Below are 13,223 nucleotides of genomic sequence, written 5' to 3' on the forward strand. Positions count from 1 at the left end.
GCTAAGCTACCTATAGATTAGCGACTTAAGGCATCTGCTACAATATTAGCTTTTCCTAGATGGTAGAGAATGTTAACATCGTAATCTTTCAATAACTCAAGCCATCGCCTCTGTCGCAAATTCAACCCTTTTTGCTTGAAGATATATTGCAGGCTTTTATGATCTGTGAATACATCAACATGAACACCATATAAGTAATGTCGCCATATCTTAAGTGCATGGAAAACCGCAATTAACTCGAGGTCGTGGGTCGGATAATTCCGCTCGTGCTTCCTTAACTACCTTGAAGCATACACAATTACCTTCCCATGTTGCATCAGGACACATCCTAACCCGACACCTGAGGCATCACAATACATGGCATAACCATCTGGACCCTCTGGAAGTGTTAGAACTTGCGCTGAGGCCAACCTATTCTTAAGCTCTTGGAAACTCTGCTCGCAAGCCTCTGTCCAATGAAACTTAGTTTCTTTCTATGTCAACTTCGTCAATGGTGCCGAAAGGGAAGAAAAACCCTCTACGAACCTCCGGTAGTATCCTGCTAAGCCTAGAAAGCTACGAACCTCTGTCGGAGTTGTAGGTCTAGGCCAGGATTTCACAGCCTCAATCTTCTGAGTGTCTACCTTTATACCTCCATCGGTTGCAATGTGCCCCACGAATGCTACAAACTTCAACCAGAACTCACATTTAGAAAACTTAGCATATAATTTACTATCACAGAAGGTTTGGAGTACCGCTCGCAAGTGGTCCGCATGCTCATCCTCTGAACGTGAATAAACCAGAATATCATCAATAAATACTATCACGAACAGATCTAAAAATGGTTGAAATAGGCTATTCATCAAGTCCATGAATACGGCAGGTGCATTCGTCAACCCGAAGGACATGACAAGGAACCGAAGTGGCCATATCGGGTTCTGAAGGCTGTCTTGGGAATATCTTTCTCCCAAACTCTGACCTGGTGGTACCCCGACATCAAATCTATCTTTGAAAAGCATTTAGCTCCCTGCAACTGATCAAACAAGACATATATCCTTGGAAGTGGATACTTATTCTTAATAGTTACCTTGTTCAGCTGCCTATAATCAATACACATCCACAACGAGCCGTCTTTCTTCCATACAAACAGTACCGGTGCACCCCAAGGTGAGGTATTGGGCCTGATGAAACCTTTCTCCAGCAAATCTTTTAACTACTCCTTCAACTCGTTCAATTCGGCAGATGGATATTGGTTGAGTTCCCGGAAGCAAATCGATGCCAAAATCAATCTCTCGCTCTAGAGGAATACCTGAAAGTTCATCTGGAAATACATCTGCGTACTCTTTGACTACTAGAATAGACTGAAGTGTAGGTATCTCGGCATCTGCATCTCTAACTCGCACAATATGATAAATGCACCCTTTTGCGATCATTTTCCTCGCCTTCAGATAGGAAATAAACCTACCTCTAGGTGTCGCTGTATTACCTACCAATTCAAGGACTGGCTCACCCGGAAAATGAAATCTTGCTGTCTTTCCTTGACCATCAACTGTGGCATAGCAAGCTGGCAACCAGTCCATGCCCATGATAGCATCAAAATCCAACATCGCTAGCTCAACTACGTCGGCTGAGGTGTGACGACTACAAAATATCACCGTACAACCTCGGTAAACCCGGGTAGCAATAATAGATTCTCCGACCGGTGTAGATACCGCAAAAGGATCACTTAGTATTTCAGGCACTATACCAAACTTCCCCGTGACAAATGGGGTAATACACGATAAAGTAGATCCTGGGTCTATCAAGGCATAAGCATCGTGAGAGCAAATGGTCAACATACCTGTCACAACGTCTGGTGAAGACTCCTAGTCCTGTCGACCCGCTAAAGCATAGCTACGATTCTGGTTACCACCTGAACTGGAACCTGTACCTCTGCCTCGACCTCTACCCGCGGAAGACTGAGACTCGCGCCCTGAAGGATGTACGAACATAGATAATCCTGTTGCTGAATTCGCTGGTTGTGCCATACCCCCAGAATCTCTATTTGGGTAATCTCGCATCATATGCCCCGGATGTCCACATGTATAACAAGCATCGGAACCGGCTCGGCATTGGCCCAAGTGTCCTCTACCACAGATGTCACACCACGACAGAAATGACCATGTCTGCCATGAACCCCGTTGTCGTTGCAAACTCGATGCCCGTGAGCTCTCACCTGGTCCTGACTGAGTATAGCGGTCATACCGGTAACCCTGTAATTGAGGTAGCGGAGGCCTAGGTGGCCGTTTGAAGTACAGGGGCCTATAACTACCCTGAGACTACTCCTGAGACCTGGCAAATCTCATCCTCTTACGTTGTCCTGATTCAGTCCACTCTGTACCCTGCTGCCGACGCCTAGCCCTTTTTATATTCTGGTCGAATGCTTGAATCTAGGAGATATCCATACTATCTTGCAATGCAGTGGTGGCACATGCCTCGGTCAACTCTGGGGCCAATCCTGCTATAAACCTGTGAATCCTGTCCCGCATAGTAGCAACTATAGATGGTGCATATCTGGCCAATGAGTCAAAATGAAGACTATACTCTCAAACACTCATATTGCCCTGCTTGAGGGCTAGAAACTTATTGACTCAAGCCTGTTGGATCTTCCGCGGTAAGTACTGGTCAAGAAAGGCATCCGAAAAATTCTCCCAAATAGCTGGAGGTGCATCACGTCCTCTGGACCTCTCTCATCCCTCGTACCAAAGGATGGCTATATCTCGGAGTCGAAAAGCTGCTAGCTCAACTGCCTCTTTCTCCGTGGCATGCATAACCCGAAAGATCCTGTGAAGCTGATCTATGAAATCCTGCAGGTCCTCCCTCTGATCCGTCCCCGTAAACTCTGGGGGACTCAAAGCAATATACTTTCAGACCCTTGAACTCCCAGACCCATCATAAGATCCCGCGCTAGTGGGTGCCCTAGCCTGTTGCTGGGTAGATACCAACTGTTTCAACAAATGCACCGTACTCCTCAAGTCCTGATCTGATGGAAGTGGAGGGGGAACTGGATGTGCGGTCTCCCTAGGAATCTCCTCAGGTGGTGGAGGAGCCGGTAATGACTGAGTAGGGGTCTCTTCATGGGCCTCAGATTGGGCCCCATCTACTGGGGGTACCCTGCTAGTCCCCTCACCTACTGTTGTATCTCTCATCTGGCTAGCCGTAGTCTTCCTAGTCACCGTCATCTGTGCATACAGATGCCAACACGTAAGTTTAACTCAAATTTCCTATAACTCAGTTCTACAACATGATTTAGATTCGAAAGAAGGGTAACCAACTCCTAAATGTCATGTAGTACCCTGCTTATATAATATGGTGCACAACACATCTATAAACAAGACCCTACTAGACACGGCTTGTAGACTCCCTAGGACAGAACTGCTCTGATACCACTTTTGTCACACCCCGAACCTGGGGGGGCGAGACCCGCACCCGGTGACTCACCTATCCTTGTGTACCAACTTGCGACTAAGGGACTCTGAACATATAATGTCATACTTTGGTCGTGGCCACATTGCAAGAAAATTTGCGAAGCAAAATATAAAACTGAACGGAAGCTAACACTGACTAAACATCAATTTAAAGCTGGGCCGATAAGGCCGTCATATCTACTATAGCTGACAAACCAACAAAATATACATATAAGGCCTACAAGCCCAACATACTGCCTTAACTGACAGGATATGTCTACAAGCCTCTACTGATGGATGTACTGTGATCGGAACAGAGCCCCGACCTACCCATAACCTATATACATATATACACAAGATGTACACAAAACTCTAGACCCGGCAACTCCGAAGGATGTGGAGCTTACCGATAAAGCTGAACTCGAGCAACACCTACTGAGGAGGTCTACCCGTTTGTCTGTCTGAACCTCCATGCATGAAATGCTTCATCCCCAGAAAAAGAGACGTCAGTACGAAATAACGTACCGAGTATACAAGGCAAAAAAATAACTGAAAGCTGAAACTGAACTGATAATATAATAACTGAAAGTAACTGGGAGTCAAAGATGATCTGGAGATATACTTACCTGCTCATACCGACCCAACTCTCTCAATATAGTAAATAAAATAGATGTCCGGCCCTATAAGGCTCGGTACGTGTGACTGCTCTGCCGTAGTAGGCTTGCTCATAAGCGCTCAGACATACTAGGCTCTGTACCTAGGCCATGCTGGGCTCACTCATAGGCGCTCGGCCACAGTAGGCTCGGTATATAACTTACCATCTGATCAGAGGTTGCCCAATAGGGGCCTTCCCACCAATTATAGCTCGATGGTGGTGAAAATACTGTAATATTGTGTGTGTGTATATATATATATATATATATATATATATATATATATATATATATATATAGATCCTCCACTCTTTTGACTAGAAGAAGACAATATTCAATTGAATATGAAGTCCCGATAAGGGAAAATACTGTAACTTATGAGACTAGGATATATAAATTCAGGAGTATGAACTTCTCTTTATACCTCGTTATCAAACGCATGTAGTTACGAGATTATGCCAAAATGAAGGAAGGGCTTAACCTTAACATACCTGGAGTAAGAAAAAATTCGTATGATATTCTTGGGAAAGATTGTACCGTACTCCCTTAAAATCGCAAAATCCCATTGCTATTACACAGTATAATTTCGTATGTAAATTTTGCTTAAGATCGTTACCTTGCTGAATTTTTAATCCATCTCTCTTAATGAATTTGATCACAATATTGTATAACCTTTCTTGCTGAAGCTATCCGTTACTTTGAGGATGTAAATGTCTTTCTTTTTTTGAATTAAAGAAGTCTTTTGATAACATTATTTATCCCAAAGAGATAAGGTGCTCATCTCTTGAAGTGTTGCCACCTTGCAAGGTGATTCAAGAGTCACTTAATGGATTTCATGTGGCTTCCACGTTGGGGAGTTAATTCTTATTCCATAATTATCTACTTAATTCCTTAATTAATTTGTTAATTTTTCATTAACCAATAATTACCCAATTATTCACATAATTAAGAATTATCTCAAATTACTTAAAATACTACTCGTTTTTAACACACTTTATACACCTTACTATCATGGTCATGTAGTAACTTGTATGCACTAGTCCATAAATACCGGGTACTATAGCTCGGACCGTATTTTTTTCCAAATCGACAATCTTCAACGAAACTCATTTTCTTTGATTCGTTTACCCTTTAACCTTCACGGCATTTTACCTATTGCCTATTATAAATAGCATGAATGCTTATAATCTCAAGATAATCTAATCCCCGAGTCTACGTCGATTATCTAAAGATAAAACTTTAATGTACGAAAATGCGAGATGTAACAGTTTTAATAACGAAATTCGGACGTCTCCGAACCGTGTTAATTTGGCCATAGACTTTAGTTTTGGATTCGCCCCTTAAGGCTTGTTTCCCTGCTATACTTCTAACTCGTTCGAAGTGTCAGTCCCCGAGTGGGGTGGCCGTGGCCTATAAAATCGAGGATTGCCTTTTTAAGGTCTTACGATTTTGAGGTTTAGCAATTCGATCATGTCGATTTTTTGGACGACAGTTTCCGAGTATAGGGTAAATTACTTGAACTTCAGCTGTGATCGGCCCTTAAGCCAGTTTCCACAATAGATCATAAGTTTGAAATTGTAAAGTATAAATTTCTCTAAAGTATGGAATATCTGGTAAGGAAAAAAACTTCTGTCAATAGATTATACATGCGTACATGTTTTGCCATTAGGGCTCGAGTAATCTACATGGACACGGTTTATTTGACCGTTTGGTCCTTTACCTATCGAGACCTTGTTGACATGAAGTATTTTTCTTGTAACTATCCGAGAGTGATGCCCCCCAGTATTCGAGGTTGATTGTAAAGGAGCCTCGAATACTGTTGAATTGCTCTAAGTTAGCACGAACAATGGTTGCCTCGTTAAAAACCTCGTCGGAAAAACCTATTTGGGACAAAAACCAGTCTAAGGGAAAAAGAGTACAACGCGTGATTTCAGACCTAGGGACTTTGTGTTTGAAGAATCCTTTGGTGTCTTCGATTAAACACCTGCAAAAGGTTAGTATAAAATATAAATAAAAATGGAAAAGGTTGTACCTTAGCAGTAATATCGTTTGAGGAATGATATGCTCCAATTGTTTGGTCATTATTCGTCGTTCATCATGCCAAGTTTGTAGGATCCCTTTCCGATGATATCGAGGACCTGATACGGTCCCTACTAGTTTGGGCCAAGTTTTCCTTCGTTTGGGTCTCGAGTATTGAGGGTGACCTTCCTCAGAACCAAGTCCCCGTTCATATCAGCAATAACATACCGGATCTCATTAGAACTCCGAAACTAAGTGTGCTTGGGCGAGAGTAGTACTAGGATGTGTGACCCCCTGGGAAGTCCTCGATTTTAAAGTGTAGAAGATTGGCTCTTCGATTGTAGTACCTTTCGATCCGATGTTTCTATGCGGCCATTCGAACGATGGAGGCTTCCCATTTTTCATCTAGCAATTCAAGGCTTGTATTCATAGCCTCATGATTTGACTCTTCCGTTGCATATCGAAACCTGACACTAGGTTCCCCGACTTCAACCGGGATCAGAGCTTCGGCGCCATATACTAAAGAGAACGGTGTTTCCCCCGTACTAGATTTTGACATTGTTCGATACGCTCAAAGGACTTCGGGCAATATTTCTTTCCATTTTACCTTAGCGTCGTTCAATCTTTTCTTTAGATTTTGAATGATGGTCTTGTTTGTCGATTCGGCCTGTCCGTTCCTACTAGGATGATATGGCATCAATAGGATCCTTTTTATTTTGTGATCTTTGAGAAACTTTATCGTTTTGTTGCCGACGAATTGCTTTCCATTGTCGCATACGATCTCGGCAGGCATCTTGAATCGGCATATAATATGGTCCCAGATGAAGTATGTGACTTCTTTCTCTATAAGTTTCTCGAAAGCCTGTGCTTCAACCCACTTAGAGAAATAGTCAGTCATAAACAAAATAAATTTAGCTTTACCTGGGGCCGATGGTAGAGGGCCAACGATATCCATTCCCCATTTCATGAATGGCCAAGGATATAAGACTGAGTGGAGTAGCTCTCCGGGTTGGTGAATCATCGGCGCATACCTTTGACATTTGTCGCACTTTCGAACAAACTCTTTTGTATCCTTTTCTATATCGGCCCAATAATATCCTGTTGTAATGACTTTGTGAACCAATGATTCGGTACCGGAATGATTTTCGCAGGTGCCCTCGTGGATTTCTCGTAAGACGTAGTCGGTATCTCCTGGTACCAAACATATTTCCAATGGTCCATCGAACATCCTTCTATATAGTGTTCCATCTTCGGCCAATGTGAATCGTGCGGCCTTCGTACGTAGAGTCCTCGATTCCATAGGATCCGATGGAAACTTCCCGTTCTTTAGGTACTTAATATATTTGTTCCTCCAATCCCAGGTCAGACTTGTGGAGTTGATTTCGGCGTGGCCTTCTTCGATTACTGACCTTGAAAGTTGTACGACAGTCCCCGAGCTAATCTCGTTGTCTTCGACTGATGACCCCAAATTTGCAAGGGCATCGACCTCGCTGTTTTTCTCTCGAGGCACATGCTGTAGGGTCCATTCTTTAAACCGATGCAGAGTCACCTGTAGTTTGTCCAAGTATCTATGCATTCGATCTTCTCGAACCTCGAAGTGTCTGTTGACTTGGTTTACCACAAGCAGGGGGTCACATTTGGCCTCGATGACCTCTGCTCCCAAACCTTTAGCTAGCTCGAGACCTGCAATCATGGCCTCATACTCGGCCTTATTGTTAGTTAACTTGGAAGTTTTGATAGCTTGTCTAATTGTATTACCCGTGGGTGGCTTCAAAATGATGCCTAGCTCGGACCCCTGCACGTTCGAAGCGCCATCTGTGAAGAGAGTCCACACCCCCGATGATGTACCCTACTTTAATAATAGTTCCTTTTGGACCTCGGGTACGAGGGCTGGCGTAAAGTCATCCATGAAGTCCGCTAAGATTTGAGACGTGGTGGCCGTTCGGGGTCGATACTCGATATCGTATCCACTGATCTCGACGGCCCATTTAGCCAATCGACCCGAAAGTTTGGGCTTATGCAAAATATTACGAAGGGGGTAAGTAGTCACCATACAGATCGGGTGACACTGAAAATATGGTTTAATTTCCTAGAGGCGCTTATTAGGGCAAGCGATAGTTTTTCTAAGTGTAGGTACCGGGTCTCGGCCTCACCTAAAGTTCGACTAATATAGTAAACAGAAAATTGCGTACCTTGCTCTTCTCGAACTAGAACCCCACTTACCGCGATTTCTGAGATTGCTAAGTATAAGTAGAGTTGCTCATCCGCTTTCGGAGTATGAAGCAGTGGCGGGCTCGAGAGGTACCGCTTTAATTCTTCCAGTGCTTGTTGGCATTCCGGGGTCTATGCAAAAATATTCTTCTTTTTGAGCAGTGAGAAGAACCTCTGACTTCTATCTGAAGACCTCGAGATGAATCGTCCTAGGGCGGCTATGTGCCTTGTTAATCTTTGTACGGCTTTAACATTGTCCACGACTGTGATGTATTCGATTGCCTTGATCTTATCGGGGTTGATTTTGATCCCCCGATTTGATACCATAAAGCCGAGGAACTTGCCCGAGCCGACCCCGAATGCACATTTCTCCAGATTGAGTTTCATGTAGTATTTCCTTAGTATATCAAAGGTCTCCTGCAAATGTGTCAAATGGTCCTCTGCTCGCAGGGACTTAACTAGCATATAGTCAATATAAACCTCCATTAACTTTCCTATTTGTTCTTCGAACATTCAATTTACTAAGCGTTGATAAATGGCACTAGCATTTTTTAGTCCAAACGACATTACATTATAATAATAGGTGCCGTACTTAGTGATGAACGAAGTCTTTTCCTGATCCTCCGGGTTCATTTGTATTTGATTGTACCTGGAGTAGGCATCGAGAAAACTAAGGATCTCGTGGACGGCTGTGGCATCGATCATGCGATCGATATTCGGCAGAGGAAAAGAGATTTTAAGACATGCTTTGTCTTAAAATCTTTATAGTCTACGCACATTCTAAGTTTATTTCCCTTTTTAGGGACTACGACTATGTTTGCTAACCATTCGGGATATTTTACTTCCCGAATGGATTCTATTTTGAAAAGTTTGGCTACCTCGTCCTTGATGAATGCATGTTTTACCTCGGATTAGGGCCTTTTCTTGTGTTTTACTGGGAGGAACTTTGGGTCCAAGCTCAGTCGATGTGTTGTGATCTCCGGCGGGATCCCTGTCATATCTAGGTGGGACCAAGTAAAATAATCCATATTATTGATAAGAAATTTAATGAGTTTTTCCCTGAGCTCGGGGGTTAACCCCGTACCCAGGTATACCTTTCGATCGGGTAGATGCTCGATCAGTATGGCTTGCTTCAACTCTTCAACTGTCGATTTGGTGGCGTCGGAATCCTCGGGGATTATGAAGGATCGAGGGGTCCAGTAGTCATCGTCCTCATCCGTTCCCTGCTTCTCCGACTGAGTCGAGGCTGGTGGCTGTGGTTGCTATTTAGCTTCCTATTTTCCTTTGGACTCTGATCCCTTTGTTGATGAAAGCGCCGATACCGGTATAACTTCGTCGATCGTGTACATCTCTTTGGCAGCATGTTGTTCCCCACACACCATTTTTACTCCATCCGGTGTTGGGAACTTCAGCATTTGGTGAAGGGTTGACGGGACCGCCCTCATGTTGTGAATCCAGGGTCTTCCGAGCAGTGCGTTGTATCTCATATCGCCCTCGATCACTTGGAACTTTGTTTCTTGAATAGTTCCGTCTACATTTACTGGTGGGATGATTTCACCTTTAGTTGTTTCACTCGCCATGTTGAAGCCAACGAGAATCCGAACTGCGGGTACGATCTGATCTTGTAGACCGAGTTGCTCCTCGACACTCGATCGAATAATATTGGCCGAGCTTCCTGGATCAATTAAAACACGTTTAACCTGAATTGTTTTCATAAGGATAGAGATTACCAAAGCATAATTGTGGGGTTGTGAGATCCCTTCTGCTTCCTCATCATTGAATGATAAAGTGCCTTCTGGCACATAGTCTCGAGTTAGTTTTTTCCTGATGATTGATACTTTAGTGCGTTTGAACACGGGCCCTTGTGGAATATCGACCCCACCAACGATCATGTGAATCACGTGTTGTGGTTCTTCCTGCTCATTTTTTCTATTTGCTTCCCTGTCTCTAAAATGGTTTTTAGCTCGGTCGCTCAAGAATTCTCGAAGGTAACCCTCGTTGAATAGACGGGCTACCTCCTCCCTTAGTTGTCTACAGTCTTCGGTTCTATGACCATGTGTACCATGGTATTAGCATATTTGATTGGGGTTTTTTTTTTATGGATCAGTTTGTAGGGGTCCGGGCCATCTAGTATCTTTGATTCTCCCAATGGCTGACACAATACTTAATGTGCCGATGCTGAAGTTGTATTCTGATAATCGTGGTGCTCCTGTGGGATCGGCATGTTTATCGAAGCCACTTTTGCTCATGAGCACTCGAGAGCTCTGTCCTCGATCTTTCCTTCGATCATTTCAGATGGGATTGCGTCCTGGGCCGCTGTTTCTACGATTTGCATTGTGTGGTTGATACCGATCTCTATTCGACCGAGGTTCTCTGTCGATATCCCTTTGAGTTCTGCCGACGGGCCCGTTTGGATAAACGAAACTGGAAGGGGTCCCCAATTGATCATCCTCGACCCTGATCTTTGACTGATACCGATTATGTACATCGGCCTAGGTTACCGCTGGATATTCAATTAAATTATGTTTTAGCTGTCGTGATGCCACCAAACTTCGTTCATTCAAACCTTGAGTAAAGGCTTGAACAACCCAATCGTCTGTGACCGGTGGTAGTTCTATGCGTTTCATCTAGAACCGAGATATGAATTCCCTCAATATTTTGTTGTTTTTCTATTTCACCTTGAAGAGGTCCGACTTCCTAGTCGTAACCTTTATTGCTCCGGCATATGCTTTTATGAAGGAGTCTGCAAGCATGGCGAAGGAATCGATGGAATTTGGCGGCAAATTGTGGTACCATATCATTGCTCCTTTCGACAAGGTTTCTCAAAATTTCTTCAGTAGAATATATTCAATCTCATCGTCTTCCAAGTCATTCCCTTTTATTGCGCATGTATAAGAAGTGACATGCTCATTAGGGTCGGTGGTCCCATTGTACTTAGAAATTTCTGGCATTCAGAATTTCTTTGGAATGGGTTTCGGAGCCGCACTTGGAGGAAAAGGCTTCTGTACGAATTTCTTTGAATTCATACCCTTTAGAATTGGCGGTGCCCCCGGTATTTGGTCAACCCGGGAGTTGTATGTCTCTACTTTCTTGTCATTTGCCTCGATTTTCTTTTCTCCCGATTCAATCCGTTTAGTGATCTCCTCGAGCATTTTTATAATGGCGGGGTCAGTCCCCGATTCGTTGGCGTTCGATCTTTCCGGCACAGGCTCGGTCATAAGGACGACTTCTGGTTCGATCCTACTCGGTGTTCGGTGCTGATTTTGTAGTTGTGCTATAGCGGCTTGTTGAGCCTGTAACATTTCGAATATCAATTGGAGGCTAACTCCACCATCTTCTCCGCCCTGCGTACCTCGACCACCTGATCGAACTTCCCTGCGTACGCTACCTTCGGGATCAACGCCCAAATTTGCATTTAGGGCGACATGTAAACTGACATCGACGGGATTTGCAATTGGTGCTCCCTCGAGATCAGCCTAAGGCGCCTCGATCCCTAGGGAGGCTATATTGTCATTTTCCCCGTGAAATCTGAGGCCGTTGTCACCATGTGTAGGCGCTGCTTGTGAGTTTGACATGTTTATCGTGAAAATAAAGATTCTTACGAGAATAAGTGTGAAGCAGTGTATGTTATCGGAATCAGTATTAAGCAATCACTATTATCCTTGGCCCCACGAAACTGTTTACCCTTAAAATTGGATAACAATTAAACTTATAATATGGTTCTAAGGATGCGTGATTTCACTTAATACCAATTGATAAATATAAAGATTAATAACTGAAATGAACTATAAAGTAAAGCAAACCAGTGTTAGAATGGAACTCAGCCCTCGAGTTTGGATACCCTCGAAATGGTTGATGCAAGAACTATTAAAATATAACAAGCTGATGAACAATAGTATAAACGAGAAAAGAGAATTATATTGCTTTGATATCTGTGAACAATGTGTCCTACAGATGATTAGAACCCCCTTAAATAGTAAAGGAATTCCACTTATGGTATAATTCTAATTACAGAAGGAAATCTCATGATTAGCTAATTAACCGTTTCTGACTTGATCTGTTCCGAGATTTACGCCATGATCCTCGACCAGTCACGGATATCTCGCATTTCTGTTATTGTGCTATCTTCGATCTTGCTCGACGTCTGTTTCATTTGGCTTCGATCGCTACTAGCCTCGATCTCGACAGGTACCTCGATTCTGAACTCGGTATCTTATCCTCGTGATTTAGTCTGTTCCGTTACGAGGCCATCTTTCTATACAACCTCCCGGTCTCGGTCAAATAGTAAAATCGGGTAGGCCCGCTTTTAACCATATACACAATTATATTACTAATCCAAATGGCGCCTATTGTTCATTTAAAGGCTGCTTTTCATTTCCAATTATAGAAGTGATCCTGATTAACTGGTAAGGAATTTGCCAAAATCACTGCGTCGAGTAGTCTTCTCCTCTTGCTGGATTATTGTAATGATGAAAGTGAGATTGGCAAATCAGAGCAATAGAATGACAGTGTTATTGACAATGCTTCTAAGATAATCCCTCTGATCCTATTTAGTTGTTATGGTTACTAAAAATTCGCCCCAAAATACTTGTCATTTTAAAAATTCAAGAAAGAATTAAATAATATTTTTTACATTAACCGTTACTCTAACAAAATATTGAGAGAGGTTAATATAGTGAAAGCAATACGAGTAGTAATTAGAGATAAAAGAATAAATAATAATAACTTAGTCAAATTATCATCATTTTAATCAAAACACAACATGACAAGTAAGAATTAGAGGATCGATCGAGGGAGTACATAATTATGTGCATAATTCAAAATTACCACTAGATCCCAAAAGACCGTAACAACAAAATTAAATTTCAATAGTAATTAGTGTGTCCTTCACCTCTAAGGAGAAAAAAAAACGACT

The 13,223-nt window shown here is 42.9% G+C and overlaps 1 pseudogene; it reads left to right on the top strand.

Annotated features, from left to right (window-relative positions):
- Positions 1–6,300: 6,300 nt before the first annotated feature.
- LOC142177656 (5S ribosomal RNA) lies at positions 6,301–6,417 on the top strand (annotated as a pseudogene).
- The last annotated feature ends 6,806 nt before the right edge of the window (positions 6,418–13,223 follow it).

Source organism: Nicotiana tabacum, chromosome 23, assembly GCF_000715075.1.
Source record: "Nicotiana tabacum cultivar K326 chromosome 23, ASM71507v2, whole genome shotgun sequence".
NCBI classification, from domain to species: domain Eukaryota; kingdom Viridiplantae; phylum Streptophyta; class Magnoliopsida; order Solanales; family Solanaceae; genus Nicotiana; species Nicotiana tabacum.